Genomic DNA, 19,695 nt, shown 5'->3' on the forward strand with positions numbered 1-19,695 from the left:
CTAATGATAGATTCTTGTCTCTACCTCTATTTGGTCTACTACTGTCCTCTACAACCAAAACACCACAAACATTACTACTGAACACATGATTTTGCTTATGTACACATCTACAACTTATGCCCAGTCAAAATACTTCATACATTACAACACTCTCCTTATTTCTGGTTGTTGTATTTTGTCCAAATTTCTCACTAGGGGATAACCCCATACTTATACGTATGACTTGCCTTGTAACTTAGCTCTTGCCAAAATATCTTAATATCTGCAAGTTACCCTTCCTCCTTCATGAACATTATATTTAAGCATCTTGGACTGTTACGGCAGTGGCCTATTCCTGGACATATGGCACAACTGTGATCTTTCACTCTTTGTAAAGTGGTTTGATGCCCTCCTTGGATTATGTCCGGGCAATTAAAAAAATGTGTGTGATGGGAGAGAAAGTGAGATAGAGAAAGAGGAGGAGAGGAGAGAGAGACAGAAAGGAGCGAGAGAGAGGAGAAAGACAGAGAGTGACAGGGGCCCAAGCCTGTAAACAGTTCACACCACCTGATAAGAGGCATGCTCACTTAAGATGAATGGTACAATATCCTTCAACACCACCTGTTTGTACAAAACCAAAGGCAAAACCCATGAGACAAGCCAAAATTTCTGCAGTTTCAAATAACTGCAAGCCCTACAGCAGAGGAATCCAGATTCTATGGGCACCACTCAGAGACGTTTTAAGGCTTGCCAAAGTGGGAAATTGTCCAGGGTCCCCACCTTCCAAGAGCCCCCTGGGAGAGTGAACTTTCTCTCACTTTTCCTCTGTTTATTCTCTTTCTCTCTTTAAACGTCTCTCCGTTCCTACCCACCTCTATCTCTGACTCTCTCTCTCTCTCTCTAACTAGTATCTTGGGCAAGGCGTATTTCAACTGTTTATGTGACCCTGTTAACATTTAAAATCAAATTTAGTATCATTCAGGCTTGAACTAGCAAGCAATGGGTAATACAATTCAAATGTATGCCATACAGTGACCCCCTCAAATGCCTTGCCCTGTGCCCCAAAATGCTTAAGGGAACACTGGCATCATGAAATGCCCAGAAAGCAATGTCTAATTCATTTTACTTAAAGGGCTGCGATAGGTGGTCTCCATTTGATTCCAATTGAATACGCCGAACCACAGTGAAGCTGCTCATGCTGCGCCTTTCATGATACACAGTAAATTATTGGCCTTTGTACCCAGCCCCCCCCCAAACTTCCACTTGTGCTCCTTTCTCTTTCTGATTCTCGGGTGATTGTGTATGTGCAGCGCCATGTTTTAGCTGTCACCCCGGCATCAGTGAAGATGGACGGCGCGCGCCACGCTCAACCGGAAGCGACCTTTGTATGTGACACGGCTCTCGGGTCACCCGCGGTAAATGAGGGCCTCCGGTGCATCAATGCCCGCCCGAGGGTGAAATTTCAAGCGAATTTATTATCTCTCAATGGCCTTTGGACCGCTTCCCACCATCAAACACCATGGCAGCATTCGGAACAGGAAGAAATACATTAACTGGAATCTGATCGTTTTAAAAGGTTACAGCTGCCCAAATATAATTTAATTTCGTACTTGCCCTTTGAGGGTTTGGTGTATATTTTCATTTTACGACTGTCAATGATAAAGCCGTTAGGGTTCTAAGCAATAAAAAATGGGGGAGATATATTTTAAGGGGTACAAGTCTATTTAGTTCATACTCAACTATTGATGTGACAGAGCAGCTTTTCAAGTTCTTAAAAAACACATGCAACATGTGATTCGAGCAGCCTGGTGACACTTCATGGATGACGACGGCTTCGCGGGTAGGCTGGGCTGCCCTGTCGCTGGCTCGTGAGCGAGACTTGACTAAGTGACGAGATCAAGTGACAGCGCGACGGGCCTCTCAAATTGGATTTCATGAAGCCTTAAGACGCTTATAAAAAAAAAAAGTAATGTCAAGGGTTGGTCATAAATGCTTAGTGGGGGGGCCTTGTCCTTTCACAGTCACTCCCACCCAGGGTGGCTGGGCAGAGACGCGGGAGAGGGGGGAGTGTGGGAAACGGTAGTTAAGGAAAATAGGAAAGAAAATATAGATTCAAATGGTGGTGGGTAATTTTTCACTGGGGCAATTCTGCAACTTCATTTTCAATGAGTGATCAGTGCAAAAAAAGAGATATAGCCTGTCACCAGCAACAAAAGGCCATTTTGTAATGCTCAGTGCAAAATTGCTCAACTCTGGTTCAATTTACATAATGTGACCACTTTTTTGGTAATCCACTCGATTTTTCCCAACTCCTGGCGTACAATCTTCACTTTGCTGTTAGTAAAATTATGCCTGTCTACAGAAGTCCATGAGGTACATAATGACATAGACATTTTTTTTTTTTTTGAGCCTGCAGTCTTTTGTCACAAGTGATGGCAGGGTATAAGACGGGCGCCTTACAAACTGTGTATTCCGTTTCATATCAGCGGACTCCGCCTCTTTCTGGCACAAAATAGAGGTTGGGCCAAAGGCTGCTTCAGGGAGATCACATTTGCCACACAAGGTGAAGTGACATTTGCCAGTTTGCAATGACTCCTGCCAGCGAAGCCCAAGTGGCTCTAGGATTGTTGCGCTCCGAACCGGCCCCAGAGAACAGAGAGAGAGGAAAAGACGAGCAAAGGCGGCAGCGGAAGCTTTAAAAGAAGGAGTCATTGATTGTATCAAAGGGTGTCTCGCTAATAGCCCTCAAGTATTTCTATAATCATCAGATTGAAACACAGCTGGCTTAGTGCAGCACAAAACTCCAAATTAAAATCGATAGTTCAAGAAGATATTTTTCCGGATGTCAGGCTCATGTGACTGCCTGAAAACACTTGCTCTTTTATATTACCGTCCCCTGTTAGTATTGCAACTGTACTCTCAAACCCAGTGCCAAGCGAGATTTTTTGAGTAGGGTATACCATCGCTGTATTTTTTTTTTATTATTTAATATGGCCATGTAACCTCGACCAGCTTCAGTCACACAGGAACCTTCGAGGCACTGAAAAAACAGAAACCTGAGTCCTTCCGTTTCATTATCTCCAATAAGTGCCACTGGTGAGATAGCTCAGAGGGTTATTGCACCTGCTGCACTGGACTTTGTGCAGCATCCAGACCCCTGATTGTGATGAGTAGCTGCGGCCTGCCGTGGATCAGCCCAACCTCAATAAAATAACCTCCGAGTAGGTCAGTAACTGCAGGAGTAATCGCATTAATACTAGCAGCATATGTCTCTAACTGCACTTCCAACCTCTATTTTTGTACGTTTCTTGTTAAGTGCCAATCGCTCACTTCGTAAAGTGTCAAGGCTTTCATAGTCGATTCTTCACCCCTCTAAAGGATTTAGGATGCGTTTGCGCCTAAGGACAAGCACGCTGCTGCTATTTCTGCATCAGTGGCTTTCTTTTTTGGATTGTGGCGACTTGCTTTATTTTGCTCGCCCGAGCCTGCTACACTACAGAAACTGCTGGCTCAGAATGCCACCCCCAGGACAGGACTCGCGTTAAGCGCATCCCACTTGCTTCCTAAATGTGCAGCACTTAAAAGACTGTGTACTAGCATCTAGCAGCTTCTGAAACTGCACCCCAGTTGCTCAAGGCAAAAAATGCAGGGACTCTCTGTCCACTGGTCAGTAATGTTTGCTATTTCCCTGACGTCTGCACGATGGGACTGGCCGTGGTCTTGTTTTAGTCATAGCTGGATAATTATGGAACTCCTGGAGGTTTATCATGCAAATGCAACTAATTATTTTTGCTTTTTGTTCATATCTTTTAAAAGCTCAATTTTCCTGCTTAGTTTGATGTGTGCAGGCTCAGAGGATGTGTGGTTACAAAGACACATTTAAAAGACAAGAGGCAACATGATATTTTTCACTAAAGTGTTTAATCATAAAATATTAACATCGCAATTAAAGACACACAAAAAGAGGGTTCTAATCCAAATGTAGTGGAATACAATCTTCCTTGGCAAAGGGACATACAAGTTACAACTGATCTCAAAATGTGAGGCGATTCAACACAATGGGCACACCCATGGACTTTGATTCTCCAAATATCAGGATGACGATGACACCATTAACATTGCCTGTTTGAACCCAATCTTAGGGTAAGAACCTGAAACTGAAGAAAGTGTACAGTGCTTTGAGAATGTAGTTTGCGTTTTGATCCGGTCACTGCCTACATAACCCAAAACCATGGGTAGTAATTCTGGAGCAGAGCTACCCCTGGATGTGCAAAATGACATCTGTGAGGACACCGCTCTTGAGAGGGTCAGGCCAGCAGGTGTAGGCGGTGGTGGCCTGACATGAGGATCTCTCCCCTTCAATCAGGTGGAGAGGAAGGGGAGGATAGAGCACAGTCACATCACCCCTTCTATATAGGAATAAACACAATTAAGTATGACTACTCCAACAGAGGAGCCCTGATTCTGGTTCTCTCAACACCAAACCCACCTTTTGAGGTTCAGCTCTGCTCTTTTCTGGCCGTGGGAGGGAATCATTCCTTTTATGGGAGAGGAAGCCTCACACACTTAATAGTGTCATGCTTCATCCTCGCCTTCCTCTCCCCAACAATGCCATCAGGGCGGACTCCACCACCTGTCAACTCAGAGCAGGAAGGAATTCTTAATAAGTAATTACTGGATAAAAACCGGGATCCAGCCTACTATGCTAAAAATACCTTGTATTGCCCCGGCATTTCACGTTTACTAGTGGGGAACATAGGTATTGTTAAAAACAGGAAGCAGTGATATCTCGACATTTATGTTTCGAGTCACCTGTTAAACGGCCATATATTAGGTGACTCAAAACATATTTGTTGAGACTTCCTCTTCCATAAAAGGAATGACACCCCCATGACCAGAAAAGAGCACAACTGATCCTCAAAAGGTGGGTCTGGTGTTGGGAGAACCAGAATAAGAGTTCTTCCTCTGTTGGAACAGCCATGCTTGATTGTGTTCATTCCTATCAGGATTTCTCAGCACAATGATCATCAACCAAAAGAAGAACAAACATGGTCCACTGAAACAGAGGAAAAGTTCCCTGCAAAGCTTAATAACAAACAGGTGCTTAAGGAAACTCTACGTTCTTACAGTGTCCCCATTCCTCAACTAAATATACCTTCTATTTGGATTAACCTGCCTATTGTTTACCCTAAAGGGTCAAGTGTTTCTTGTCAAGCAATACTGACCAAACGATTAAGTGAATGATGGCCTCCGCCTCACCGAGGGAGGAAAGCTGACTATAAATAAAGTGGTGCATTAGCATAAGGTACTGACCGTCGTAGGTGGCCAAAAACGAGAAAAGAGGGATGAGGTTAGGTTTACGAGGCTTAGTTGTCAGCTGTATATTCTATACAATGTTCTGCATGTTTCATCTGGATCAAGGGAGGATTTGAGGACAAGGGCCTTGATTAGAAGTGCCATGCTACATGTGTGCAAAACCGTCTGCACCACTGCGAGTGGGTAAGAGTTTCCAGCCCCTTAGAGTTTCCCTATATACATTTTTGCTGGTCGTAAATGTCGATATTAACAGGGTGAAAAGAGCCGATACATATTGTAATATGGAAAGAACCAACGTCTACATGTTATTCCGAGCTCCATGGTGAAAACTCGGAATAGGATCTTTTCTTCACATCCATTAAATTCGAAACTCCATATACAGAACGTGCGACTTGAAGGAACTAGGAAAGTATATGGTTCAAAGCAGTTGGGGAAAGGGCAAGTCATCTTGCAAATGGAACCACCGCAAATAAAGGTTGGATTGGTGCACATTTAATGGAGCAACTCCACGCACCCGATCTCTGCTGCTTGCGTAACAGGAAGCTGCATGAAGCAGTTTTGCGCCAATCTTTACCTGGCACACTAGGCACAAAATGGGGCAAACTTACTCTGCACTATTTCTCCTGCATTTACGTAGTAAATAAAAGAGCAAGCCCATTTTTTCGTGTCTAAAACATAAAGAGTGACTGAGCACTGAGTCTGAGGGAGAAGCAGGTCGTACAACCTAGTAGTTCAAGGACAGGTAAACTGGTGCCATTTTTTTCTCAATCATTCATTACGGAAACAGGGCAAACGGTGCAGAATTTATTTCGCACTACCATCCACTCCTCCGTGCAAACTTCACATAACACGGTCACAGATTGACCGAATCTGAATCTGCAGGTGCTGCTTTGAACCGGAAGTATATTTAGGTTGTAGACAGCCAGGGGAAGGTCTCCCTCGCCGCAGGATCACAGACAGCAAATAGAACTTAGAACTCGCTGCAGCAAAATGAAAGAAGCTCAGGGCATGTGCCCATCTGGAAAATATTTCTCCATACCTCCGTGAACGCCTGTGACATTTTGTAATGCACGGATGTCTGGGCAGTCCTGGGGGCAGCTCCCTCTCTTGCTTGTGGTTCGACCTCCAGCTATTTGCCAACATTTAACAGAAAATCAATTCGCATTTTAACGTCCGCAAATTGTAACCGGACACGCTAAATAAAACGGCTGTCATTCAGTCCCCACTAGTATCTTCCTACCATGCACCTTGATCACGGTTTCTCATTCCAGTCTTTGGATCAGATGTAGTCCTACTGTGACTTGTAGGTGACATGAGAAGATTCAGGTATATAGGCCTCCTCTCCAGCTCTGCATGAGGAAGAAGAGAATATTCTAGCCCCCAAAAGATCCAGACTGATGGGGGCAATGCAGAGGACTGCTGAGGAATAAAGGTTGAGGCGTCATGGGAGCATTCGGCAAAATCCTACTTGTTGTATATGACTCCCACTGGAAGCCATTAGACGGAACGCAGAACTGTAGATGTAGTTATTCACTGTTGTGTATGGACATAGAGAAAATAGTTTTGCTTTTAACTGCCCTCACATCAAAGTCAGAAAAAAACTGGTTTTGAATCTGCAGCTTGGAGAGGGGCTGATTTGCCATGTACCATGGTGGATGGCAGGCTACCACCTCCTTTGCTTCTCGCCTCTCGTAGGCCTGAGGGATGTGGGGGATGCAGGTGTGTGCTACTAACCACGGTCTACTCTGTCAGCAGAACGTCTGCACCGTGGACATACCACTTTGTATTGCACATAGAGACTGCCAGTTTTGCTATATCTTTTGCCCACCTGTACTTATCAAGCACCCAGTGCATGACCTTTTGACCATGCTTCGTGTGACCTGCATTTGGGGCACAGTGCACAAGTGCCTGTAGCATGCAAAACACAGAAGGCCTAGGGAATGCCTTGTATAAGCTGCATACAATGTCACTGGGGTTACGGAACATAGACTATATAGAGTATGATGTATGCTTGTATGTGTTATTTTTATAGTGTGTAAATAGTCAAAAAGCTGCAGAACGCTGTATGTGGTCAAAGGCAAGCATAAAGTCAATGACTAATAAGAAAAGAAGCTGGGTGGAGGATAGTTAATTGTGATGCAGTTTTCTATAAAGAGGAGTGTCTTCAACTCTTTTCTAAAATACAACAACGATGAGCCTGCCCTGATGGATATGCAGATGTTGTTCCAGATCCTTGGTGCAGAGATGGAAAAGGCTTGCTGTCTATTTTTTTCCTTGCTTGCAATTGTTAGTCTGCAGGCTGATGGTGTCGTGACTGCAGGTGTTATGTTATGCATGATGTCATTTATAATGTCAACAGTGATGGTTGTGATGTGTTACCTGTGATGACAGATATCCACAGATTCCTACCTCACACCACCTTGCTATCCCTATTTTTACTTTATTTATAAACTGTTGGATGTATTATGGAAATAAAAAAAAACACACACAGTAGTGGCTTTGTCTTCATGTCAATGAATGGGTCCATATGAAACCACACGTGACAATGGTTTTGGAGCTTGAAGCTCTTCTAGATTCACATGTTGTGCATTATTCCATGGTCAAGTGGCTTGGCCCACACATGATCATAGTATTCATTTTTTTTTTTACCTTTGAGCGTCAGCATGGGGTGAGTAACAATGACTCACTAAGATTTTGACTTTAAGTCCGCAATCCCTCATATGTGTCTTCCAGGGGAAACGTACAGAACTTCCCCAAATAGAACTTGCATGCATATGTACGATTCTCAAAACAAGCATTTGCAATGCAATAAGTTTAGCATTTCCTCGAGTTAGACCTATTGGCGCTGTAAATGCATAACTGGACTTTTCTTGCCACATAAACTGGTCAACCCCGCCACATAATCTGTTTTTCTCTGCCACAAAATTCCAGTGACCCTGCACTTCCATTTACCTTCTTCCTCCATCCAAATATTGTAATTATTTATTATATTTATTTATATTATTATTTTTGGGTCCTCCCAACCTAGTGTGGGGACTCAGTGATGACCTGGAAAGAAAGAGTGCCCCATGCTGACCATTTTGATGGTGGTCCTGTTGTCCTAGGGCCAGCACAAGGGTAGTTATGGGCAAAAATGTTTTGTAAAAGGAATGCCCTGCAAATGCTTAGAACAGCCCCTAGAGTGCACCACAATAAAAAGAGCTTTTGTAAAAAACATGGTCATGTACCCATGCGCTCAGCCCCTAGAGAGCATAACCACATGAAAACAGAATGACAGAATGTAATGCAGTGTAGCAATATATTTAGCCCCTACAGGGCGTGGCGCCTTACACATTTTCAGGCCTAGCAGGCCTATTGCAATACTATGGCAATCAATGCCCTTAAAAACACATAGTACTCCCAGCCGTAAAACAAAAGTTCCAGCCATGAGAGCCTAAAAAGACACTGAATGGAGGGAGCGGTTACTGTTTTGGGTTCTCCGCCACCCTGGTGTGGTGACCCAGAAATGACCTAGACAGAAAGAGTGTGTCGTGCTGAATAGGTTGGTGGTGATCCCATTGTCCTAGGACCACCACAGGCTGAGTTTTGGGCCAAAATATTTTGTAAAAGAAATGCTCTGCAAAGCATTGTGGGGTGAGTTCCTAGAGTGCAATAACTATTCTAGTATTGGCTCCCGCTTTGCCAAGAGAGCTGCATTGAGGATTTCTGTGTTTTTTTATGTTTGAAATGTGCCAGTTTGTATATTTTTCAAATGATAAACTTGAACGTAAGTGGAACTCATGTAAAGCGCTCCTCTGATCGAGTTTGCGCTGTATGAAACGTCACATACTTAAGTGGCATTCATGTGAAGCGCTACTCCAATCGGGTTCAGTAATATGAAACTTACAAAAAAGAAAGAAAGAAACAAATAAAAAAGAACCCTGCTCCAGCGTGCAGCCTTTGAGCGCAGACACCGCAAAGAAACAGCGTAATGCTCAAAAACAAGGAAGAGGATTAAACAACATGAGGACACGGAGGACGAAGCAGAGAGGCAAATGAAAAAAGTAGTGCAGCACACTAAGGTATATGGTCAGTTGTGTAATGATCTATATAACAATGTTAGTCTCCAAGGTGGTAACAAAGCAGCCTCAAGGCGGGACAAACGTAAAGGTTTCAATCAAGAGAATTTTGAAAGGTGGGCCAAGGAGCGAATGGAAGTGATGTGCATGAGATGGGCGTGGTGAAAGCCCACAGAAGCAGATTACAACATGTCGAAGACATCGCAAGTGCACCACCTAGGCTCAACCTAAAAAATACCCTGCTCAGACTTTTCATGGTTTGTTGTAAATCTGCTTTGAGTTTTCATTAGCTATTTGCATTACATATGTTGTGTGGTCTTTAAAGTGTTAATCTTTTTATTTTTCACAGAATGATCTAATACAGCACTTGAAAACAAATTCTGGAAGCTAAGTAAGAGAAAGGAGGGCCTCCCTAAACAAACAGGTAGACATCTCAGTAGGGAGGGAATACAGTTTATTCATCAAAAGAACGTTTAAGTCTGTATGCTAGGTTTGTGAACCTGCAGGGTACTTCTTGGACTGGTTTGCAAACTCTTTTTAAGCCGAAATTAAAAAAAGAAGAAAACAAAAACAGTCACCACCCAAAAGTTACCAAAGCTCAAGTGCCAAAGCGGATAGACGTTACTGTGCACAACCAAAGGCCATGGGTGTCCGGTTTGGCAGTCATAATGACTGAGTGCCAAGCATTCCCAAAACTCAAACCTTGCACCCAGAACCACCATGATCAATGTCCTTAAATCTAATACATACTCAGAAAGCAGGAGCTGACAGTTTTACTCCAGTAGAGGCACTAGAAGTGTTAATCCAAAAAACAACATTGAACATGGCACTGCCTCCCATTTAAGGATTACACTTGAATGCATGTCACATCCTTCAATCCACTATGAGAGGTAGAAGTTTCTGCTAAAGCGTGCTTTGCTGAATCTTTCCTGGTATGCTTCTTATTCTACATGTCTGTATTGAGTGTGTTAGTGAACAATGTACTTTGGTATCCGGAAGAGGGGCAAACTCTCAAAGGTAGCATGTCCCGTCACTATCTACATTAAAAACTTCACAAGTTAAAATTCAGGAACTTTCTTCAGTTAAAAGAGTTACAGATTTTATACAATTTAAGGATGGCACCAATTGTAATACATAATTACTTTCTATTTTTTTCCTAAGATTGTACTTTTCTCTGAGCCCCAAATCCTTGGAGAACAGTTTATCGCCTACAACAAAACACAGCTATTGCCGATCAGTTACAAATGCTAAGAGTTAAGGCAGAGTTCGCTGCAGGGTTCTTCACAAGGCCCTCTAGACACCTGCTGACGAGCAATCACTTGAAATAAATAGGCATTCTATTTCTGGAAATACTACACTGATGACACCAAACTCAGCAACTGCTCCTATGCGTTTCCCATTCAGAGATCAGGTTGGGCTTTCCAAGAGAGGAGAACCTTAGAGGCAGAAGTTGCGATAACGAGCCTGGTAGTACAAGTCAGCTGCCCTCTTTAGGAATTATACAAACGACATTGAGACCAAAGACTGCGTAGACAGGGATCAATTTTCTTCTGCTGACACATGAAGCTGCACAGAGGAGAATGTATGAGAAAACTTCGCACTGCCATCCAGACTTATCCCAACCGCTCAAACTACTTAGGAACAACGACCGTTTGAGCAAATTGCTTCTAAAATGAATGTCTTCTAAATAATCAAGCCATAATTTTTTCCTGTCTATCATCTGAAGCCCAAAAGAGAAAACATATTAGCCTGACACAATAAAAGAGATTGAGAAATGCCTGTTTTCCTCAGCGACTTGCCATTCACTTACTGTGGCGTAGATAGCCATTTTGCCCACCCCTTGATAACGTGGCACGCTAAAAACCAGCAATTTGTGTAATCCTGAATGTGATAATACTGCCTTCTTCACAAAGTGCCCCTGTAGTTTGGTGCTCTCTGTGACTATAAATGGCATTTGCATAAAAGCTGCATCCCCTGAAACTGAGAGCACTAAAAGCACTCAGGCTGAGCACAACAACTATGTCTTCCACTGTGGTACCAGTAAGTCTCATATCCCCCACTAAATGTACTGCCTTGGCTTTCTATGCCACCGGATCTGACCAGAAGAGGCTCACCGAATGCCAAAAACCTTCACCACAATATCCTTTTACCAACTGAACCTGCTCCGACTTCATAGATATAGGCAGATGAAAGGGGAATATATCGGCCATTGTCTGAAACTGGGTTCCGGAGTAGCGTTCTACTTGCCGAAAAGCGCTTCGACGTCTCATCGAGGTAGTAAGTGCTATAAAAAACAATTACAGTTACTGATGCAACCATTCACTTTGGTACAAGCTTGATAAAGAATTGTTGCACTGAAACTAAGAGCAGCACACTCATGTCAATCAGAAACACTGCAACCTCAATCAAGTAAAAATCTGGAAAACTCACTGTCTGTTCTTGGACTGTGTTTAAGAACTCTTCCCTGTGATCGCTTGGTGGAAGCAGCCACAGATAGAATAATGAGCTCTTCCACTGGTGTTTTAGGCACCGTGGAAAATTCCACTGGTGTTTTAGGCACCGTGGAAAATACCAAACTCATGTTGAAGGGCAATGATATACCTTTACGATATTCTCATTATATGAGTAAATGCTTGGAAAAAAAAAAATTCAAATGTGTTTGTAAGGACAGCAGTGCCTTTTCTCAAATTGCAGGCTTGACTACCTATTTAATATTGTGTAGCTTGCAACACCACAACATGAAAGTTGCAAAACGTAAAAGATGAAAGCACAAGATATTATTAGCGATGCTCTCAATGTCCAAATGTGAAACACAAGGCGGGAAACCCGAGGGTAGAAGCCTCGTGAAGACCTCGGAAGGCGCCCCTTGAAAGCTGCTGGGCCCGCATGGCTTGCAAAAGTCATGCAAAATGCTGGCTGCACTTCCGTGCCCCATTTGCATATGTTCTTCAGCGCGCAGAACGTCTCTGTATGTAATTGAATTGTTGTTTTTGCCTCTATTAATACTTATGCAAATGAGTCACTCCTGCAGCTGTGCTGTATTAATCATATGTGTGCTTCTGTCTGTCTGGCCTGCAGGCTCTGGGTCGCAGGAGAGCGGGGGTGGCATCGGGGAGGGGGGCCACACCAGTTCCCAACCTGCAAGAAAACTCAGTCGTGAGCTAAAGGATGCTAGCAAACGGGGCCAGGACGGCGATGGAGGGCCTCTTACAGTCTAAACAGATAGCATTGGTCTTCAATACATAAACAATTCTTATTAAAAAGGCAAGAGATGCTGGCAACTCTCACCACAAGCCGGCTACGTTAAAACACTGCAGACCATCAATAACCCCCTTAAGAGGTACTGTGTACAGTGCGTGCACCTGCGACAAAGAAGACTGCTAAGCAGACGTAATTCGGCCTAATACCTTTTAGCATTATATGTGCAAAGACAATACCGCACAGCAGTCACTGATGCAGCAAACTGGAGACTGAACAACCACACTCCTGTTAAACTCGGACTGACTTGCAGTGAGCTTGAAACACAGGTAGCCATATCCTTCTAAAAGACTGCCTTGCTCACCTTTGTTTCAAAGCGCTGTGAAAAACACATCCAGCTTTTGGAACAGCCACTAATAACTGATTTTTCAATTCTCACATGTTTCTATCTAGCTGGTGTCAGCACCAATTTAGAAGTGTTGCCTGTGTAGCAGGGTTCCTACACTTGATGGTTCTCCCACACCGTCTACACTACACTGGCAGTCAGTGTATCTCCCCTACAGTAACCGCTTGCTTTCTTCCAACAATCTCGAGTGCTGCTGTAAACAGTTTCACAGTCTACTTTTAAAATGTCACATACTCCCTTCATTCGTACTTTAAAAACGGTCACAGGCCCTCTTTCGACTGTAGCTGTAAAAGGACCTCCTTCCTATAGAGCCTGGTCCCACGCGGGGCGGCGAGTGGAGTACTAAATGCAAACATCAAATGGGCCAATGTCTTGGAGGGGATTGATGTTATGGGTATGCTACGCAAAAAAATCCAGATTCTTCGGTTTAGAAGATTTGTGGCCACTTAAGCTTTGAATCCCTAACTACTAATATGATTTCCTAAATGTAATTATTTATTTAATATATTACTCCCTGGTATCAATTTCACATGGGCACAGGCATTCTATCTATGTGATGCACCTGTTACTGTACATTGTGTTGGACAGGAAACATCTATTACATTTACTTTAGTGTTTTTTATATTTGGGATTTTTGTGAAGTACCACAAAAGCTCAAAAGGCAACAAAAGGATATAGAGTACAGCAGAAGTCAAGGAGACAATTCAGAGATAGCTTGTTTGAAAGCAGCGTGACGGAGAACAGGGAGAACAGGCTGAAGTAAATTTCTCCAGATAGGGGAGTCACATAAGTCTTTAGTTCTATAATGGAAATGCTTGCGGGATCCTCAATGACCCAGAGGCCAGGAGGGCTGAAGGTAAGGGATAATCTCAGCAAAGCTCGGATGGTGTGAGACCCAGGAAATTGCCTTAGCATAAGCATTTTAAGTTGTCGGAGTTTTCTCTTTCTTACGTTGCGAGGTTTCAAGCTTGACAATGGATCAGATTTGGTGGAGTACAAGTACATTCCCTTCTCTCTCCACCGGTGAGGATGGAAGCCCTATTAGTGGTGAAGTCCTTGAAGTCCTTGAAGATGTCATACGATCTGAAGAGTACGTGGTTTTGTAATGGTAGCCAGTGAAGAGAAGCCAGTGTGGCTGTAATGTGGTCTAAGCTGTTGGTACCCGTGATGGATCACAATGCAATAGAGTGGACTGACAGGATAGCTGAGAAGTCTGACAGGCACGAAAAGGATTTATTAGGAATTTATTACTCGCCTCGATGTACAAAAAACTACGGTCTGGCTTACGGCTTGGGGGTTCATTAGCGAGATGTACTGTCTGATAATTTGAAGCAGAGACTGTTGGTAAAAGGTCATAAAGGTTTTTTGCAAAGTTGCCTTCGTGTGTGCAAATTGCAAAATAAAGTGATTTTTGTGCAGCATTCAATGATTATCAAGAAGCTTCCAAGTTTTATGCTAATGAGCTATGCTTCAATGGGAGAGATTGAGGAACTAAGGGTCTGATTTGGATCTTGGCAGATGGGTTACTCTGTCACAACGGTGACAAATATCCCGTCAGACGACATCTATATCCCTTTATGTCCTATGGGATTTACATTTCTGCAGATGGGATATCCATCACCGTTGTGGTAAAGTAACCCGTCCACTGTGTTCTAAATCAGGCCCTTAGTCTTTGTGAAATTGACTTTGTGGTCCAGACAGAATGATGGAGCAGGATGCAGCAATGTTTGAAGAGAGGTTCACAGTTGCATCAAAAAAGAGCCAAGACTATCTGGACTATCAATCTGGACTATCAATGGAGTTACGCTTAGAAGATCTCAATGGGGCAAGGGTACGGGTCTCTGGAAATGTGGTAGACATTTTCCACTGCACACAATGGTGCAGAAAAAGCACCTTTAAAAACAAGCATTAGTGAGCCAATAGGGCTGACTTTGAGTGCCAGCATTTTGGCTTTGTCTGGCTTTGTCATTTTTTTTGTTTTGTCATGGCGTTTTGGAAAACTTTATTGTTGTAGGGAGCGGCTGGGCTCCTGCTGATAAAAGAACATTAACTAAAGGCAGAACTATTTTTGGTTTCAAAAACACATGTTGGCATAATAGTCCCTGGCACTAAAGGGAACTACTTTGTGGGTGGATGTGCTGGAAAGAGCAGCATTTTGTCACTCACGATGAAGCTATCCAGTGGCTGAAGTGCGCTGTCCTGCTGGCCCAAGCTTGAAGCTAAGGGGGTGGAAGAAAAATGTGAATGATAACATAACAGACTAATAATTGAAGACAGCTGGCTCACAGCACATATAAGTATATTATAAAATATTATTTTAGTAAAATGAAAAGGTCTTGGTTAGCGCCAGGCCTAAATAAGGTATTCCCTTAATTTATGATAGTTCAGATGACCTCTGAAGACTGGTGATGACGCTGAAATTGTGTACTGGATAGATCAATAAAAAAGCACCCTTTTACTATTCAACAGAGAAAAACATCATGTCACTAGCATTACATTAAACATAAAACAGGACAACGTCTGGTTGAGGCTCAGCGTATCAACATCACACAGCAGTTTGAGTCTTCTGCACTATTTCCTAAATATAGCATTTTTCCGAAATTTTGTTTTATGCCAAAGGCTTCTGCACGGAGATTTCTGAGCTTTGGGCACATTCGATATATCGGAATTGTGGTTTTGTAATTCGACCCATTAAATGCTTGCTCTCGTGCTGCAGAAATAAGCATATTGTTCACAGCATATTCGGGATATTACCAGCTGGCTCCACTCTCACACTATTTTCTGCTACCCCGTGAGAACGCAGGTGGCCATCGTGTCAAAACTGCAGCCATGGTTTCCAATTATGGTACTGAATTTGGATGAAAAAAATGCAGCCTAAATATTCCTGTTGTATTCCAGAACAGCGTCCTTGTGATTAGGCCTCCCACTGCAACTTATACAGAACTAGTATCCGTGATGTCCACGAGGGGACGTGCAAAGCATTACAAAGCGCGGATGACTGCTGAATGGACGACTGCCATCTTTTTGTCATGTTAATGGCCAATGGCAGAGAAGGTGTAACCAAATGTCTTCCGGGATGGCAGCGTCTGTCCAATAGGGGAACCTAATTCTGCCCTTTATGTTGAAATGTTCGGTATTCCTTTGTTCCACGTTAATAAGGTTGTATAGAAGCCGCACTATAATGATCCAGTCCACCCCCCAAACAACTAGCCTTGCAGTCTTAGTAATGAGGCCAAGTTAGCTGCAAGGTTAATGGTGACGGAGCTGATGGTCTGGCTTAGCTGCTCTCCCGACCTGCACAACAATAGTTCCACTTCTACTCTTCCTTTTGTGCTTGTTTGTGACAGCGGTGAAAATACTCATTATCAGACTATTAAAGAGATATTCATGGCAGCCCAGCCTCCTTCGGTGGTTGGGAGGTGTTCTACTTAACCAGCTGGATAGCAGGAGATGGGGTGTTATACTGACACAACACTTCGTTCTATGTGATTGTTTCTTTCAGGAAGCAGGAACACCATGTGTGCTGCTATACCAACAAGCACTACAAACATGTGTCATCCAAGCACTTCTCTACATACGTGCGCGCTCTGCGTGCGACCGCAGGACCGAAATAAAACGCCCTCCCCACAGCATGAAAGACATATTGTGGGCATCACACGATGCCCTGGTGGTCACTTATCTTCTGACATGAGATCTGATAAGTGGTTTTCAATGAACAGCGTGATTAATATGATGTGGCATTGTCACAGAACGCCTGATCGATGGTGCGGATTGATACAATAATGATATTGTGGGGATTAAATATGTGATCACTCAGGGTGCAGTGCATGGTTTATTTCACAATGCAAATTAGAGGCGGCTCTTAAGCATGAATAATCTCGTTACATGGATCCTCATTAAGAATTCCAGAAACAGGTTTGAATGCAAATGGTCAGCGCAACGTGTGCTAAATCCCTCAGTAATACATTCACTTGCTTATGCGGTTCTTTTTTGTCAACACAAACTGATGACTCCAGAAAACTTAATAAAGAGTAGGCACCAGGCTCTGGCCCACATCTTTTTACTGCAGAATGGTGACCAGAAAAAGTTTTCGAATGCACATGTAACGCAATAAACCCCAGTTTCATAAAAACTGGGCATGGGGATGTGATGCATGGAAACACAAAAAAAATAATTTCACTGCACTTTTTAATTTCGCCCAATGTGTTTACCAACCTCTGGCTTCTTCTAATTAGCGCAAATGTGGATATAGTCTTTTGAACCTGGAGATGGTCAAATCGACCCTCTTCAGCGCCTGTGTAGCAAAGCATAAGAATGGGCACCAGTCTCACTCACTAATCTGTGAATACTTCAATCACAAGCATACTGCTTGTGTTCATCCAACAAAAAATGTGTATATCTAGAAGAAGAGTGAAGGCTGAAAGTACTAAAAAGATACTGGACGCTCTTTGCTCAAATGCTACAGAATGTCAAACCAAATGATGCACATCACACACAACAAGAAACCGAATATAAACAAAGATATGCTTCTGATGTGCGAGGGCAGTTAGAAAATGAACTCATGAGACAGATGAGAAGGCAATCTTCAGGGGTGAGAATGTAGTCTTCTATAACGAGTACGTCACATTGGTCAAAGTACTCTGCTGATGTGCTGTAGATGGGCAATGTAGCCATGTCTTGTCACAGTACTCGACATAGCAACACAGGACACCACGTGAGCAGATGCAGACTGCAAGCATGTCAAAATAATGGGCAACATGGGGAAGGTGTGCCTGCAGCCCCCAGGCATGGATAGTTGAAGAAATATTGCATTACGTCTCAATGTAATATTGTTTTGAAAAGGCATTAAATGAAAGCACAATGGCAGCAGGTCGGCAGCTGTCACAATGCGCTCCCCAGATCGCTCCTATAGCTTCTGTATGTGTAATGCTTCGTATTAGTGCCAATTAATCAGCACCATTGTTGTGTTGTGATCAGCAGGCTACTGGGCATGAAAGGCGAACAATGGCAATTCCCAGGCTGCGCCCTGGCTCTGTAGAAAGAGAAAGGAAGATCATGCACTGACTCACATGCATAACAAGCATTCTAAAGAATGAGGTAAGACAATGAAACACCTGATAGCTACTGAATACAGACCTCCACCCCATCCATGCAACCCCAAACACAACCTAACATCAGATAAATAAGGCAATGCTACATAAATACACCAATTCTATTGTATATTTCTTTCGGTTTTAGTGCAAAATAGATATTTTCAATGTGGAAATACTTTTTTTTCTTGTAGTGCAGTGCATAAGGGGTGAGAGTCGGTTATTAATGTGTTCTACAAGGGGGTTCAATAGGTTAGATGATGGGGTGGGGGCAGAGGTTTAATGGGCATCTGGAGAAGACACGTTTGATTTCATCAACAAGGCATAGGTGGGATAGTCAGGCCTGGGTGGATGGGATCAGAACGGCTCGTGCTGGCAGGACAGCATGTTAAATACTGATGTGTGGACATAAGCTGAACTGGTGGTAGAGAGCTGGCTACAGGTCTTTGATCAACAGAGAATAGGTGGGCTAGCCAGGCCTTGGAGGATGCGATCTGTAGTGCTCATACTTGGATGAGGCATATTCATTGGCAGTTTAAAAAAAGGGCTTTAATTGGGTTTGGAAAGTGAGTGAGCTGGGTGAGCTGTTGACATGGGCTGGGAGTGAGATCAAGAGGCTGGGGGATCTATCCCCTTTTGTAACTTGGTTGTTTTAGTTCTTTTTTTATTAGTGGTTGACTGATACTACAAGTTTGCTGTTCAGTTGAGGCAGTGTCTCAACGTAATGTGCTATGTGCATGATTCAAAGGTGTAGAAATTTGATCTGGAAGCTGAAGAGGAATCCATGGATCGAGTGACCCAGGTGTGATCCTAGTGCCATGTTCCTGTAACAAGACACTCTGCCATCCCCTGGACTAGCTGCATTCCGTATATACCCAAAAACAATGATTAGCAGTGATCCTTCGGGGATGAGGCAGAAAAATAACTTTCTGAATATCTGAAGGTTTATTTAAGCCAACAAACTTTGGTCAGGCTTTGGACATTGGAATCTATCTATCTATCTATCTATCTATCTATCTATCTATCTATCTATCTATCTATCTATTAGACCTGTTGAAATTCACTTCTATATGTGCTTGTCACTCTTGGAATGTTGTTTGCACACTTAGGAAGAAACTACTAGTATAATATATATATTAAAGAACACGCACAACTTGATTCGCACATTTCTGATGACTGATTTAATTAGTAAGTCAGGGATTGCATAAGCATATGGGTGTGAAGGTTCTCCTTTCCACTCTTCCTCCTGCCAGAAGACTCGGGCACAGTGGTAATACTTGGTAAAGTATTTGTACACTTGTCACTTGTGACCTGTGTATCAGATTGCAAAACATATGAGAACTGGTGCACTGAATAGATGTACTAAGGAAACTAAATATAGAAAGGATGTCAGGTTTTCACCTCTAGCCAGTGCTTGAAATGGAAAAATAGAAGTGCAGGTACTCCGTATCAGAGTACCTGCTTGTTTCCTAGAAGTGCCGGTACTCTCCCAATTAAAAGTATTACGCTTATCTTGAGAAGTGCAGGAACCCCTCTCAAAATAAAAAAAAAGTGCTGGTTCTCAGTACCGGACAGTACCGGCCCATCTATGCGTGTGATAAACATTATGGATATTGGACACAGCTACTGGCTTTTCACGCCGCGGAGA

General features: G+C 43.1%; 1 protein-coding gene across 5 annotated transcripts in view; it reads right to left on the reverse strand.

Annotated features, from left to right (window-relative positions):
- SOX5 (SRY-box transcription factor 5) overlaps window positions 1–19,695 on the reverse strand; it is a 451,433-nt gene that overhangs the window by 125,300 nt on the left and 306,438 nt on the right. The gene's annotated exons all lie outside the window — the stretch shown is intronic.

The sequence above is a fragment of the Pleurodeles waltl genome, chromosome 4_1 (assembly GCF_031143425.1).
Source record: "Pleurodeles waltl isolate 20211129_DDA chromosome 4_1, aPleWal1.hap1.20221129, whole genome shotgun sequence".
NCBI lineage: Eukaryota > Metazoa > Chordata > Amphibia > Caudata > Salamandridae > Pleurodeles > Pleurodeles waltl.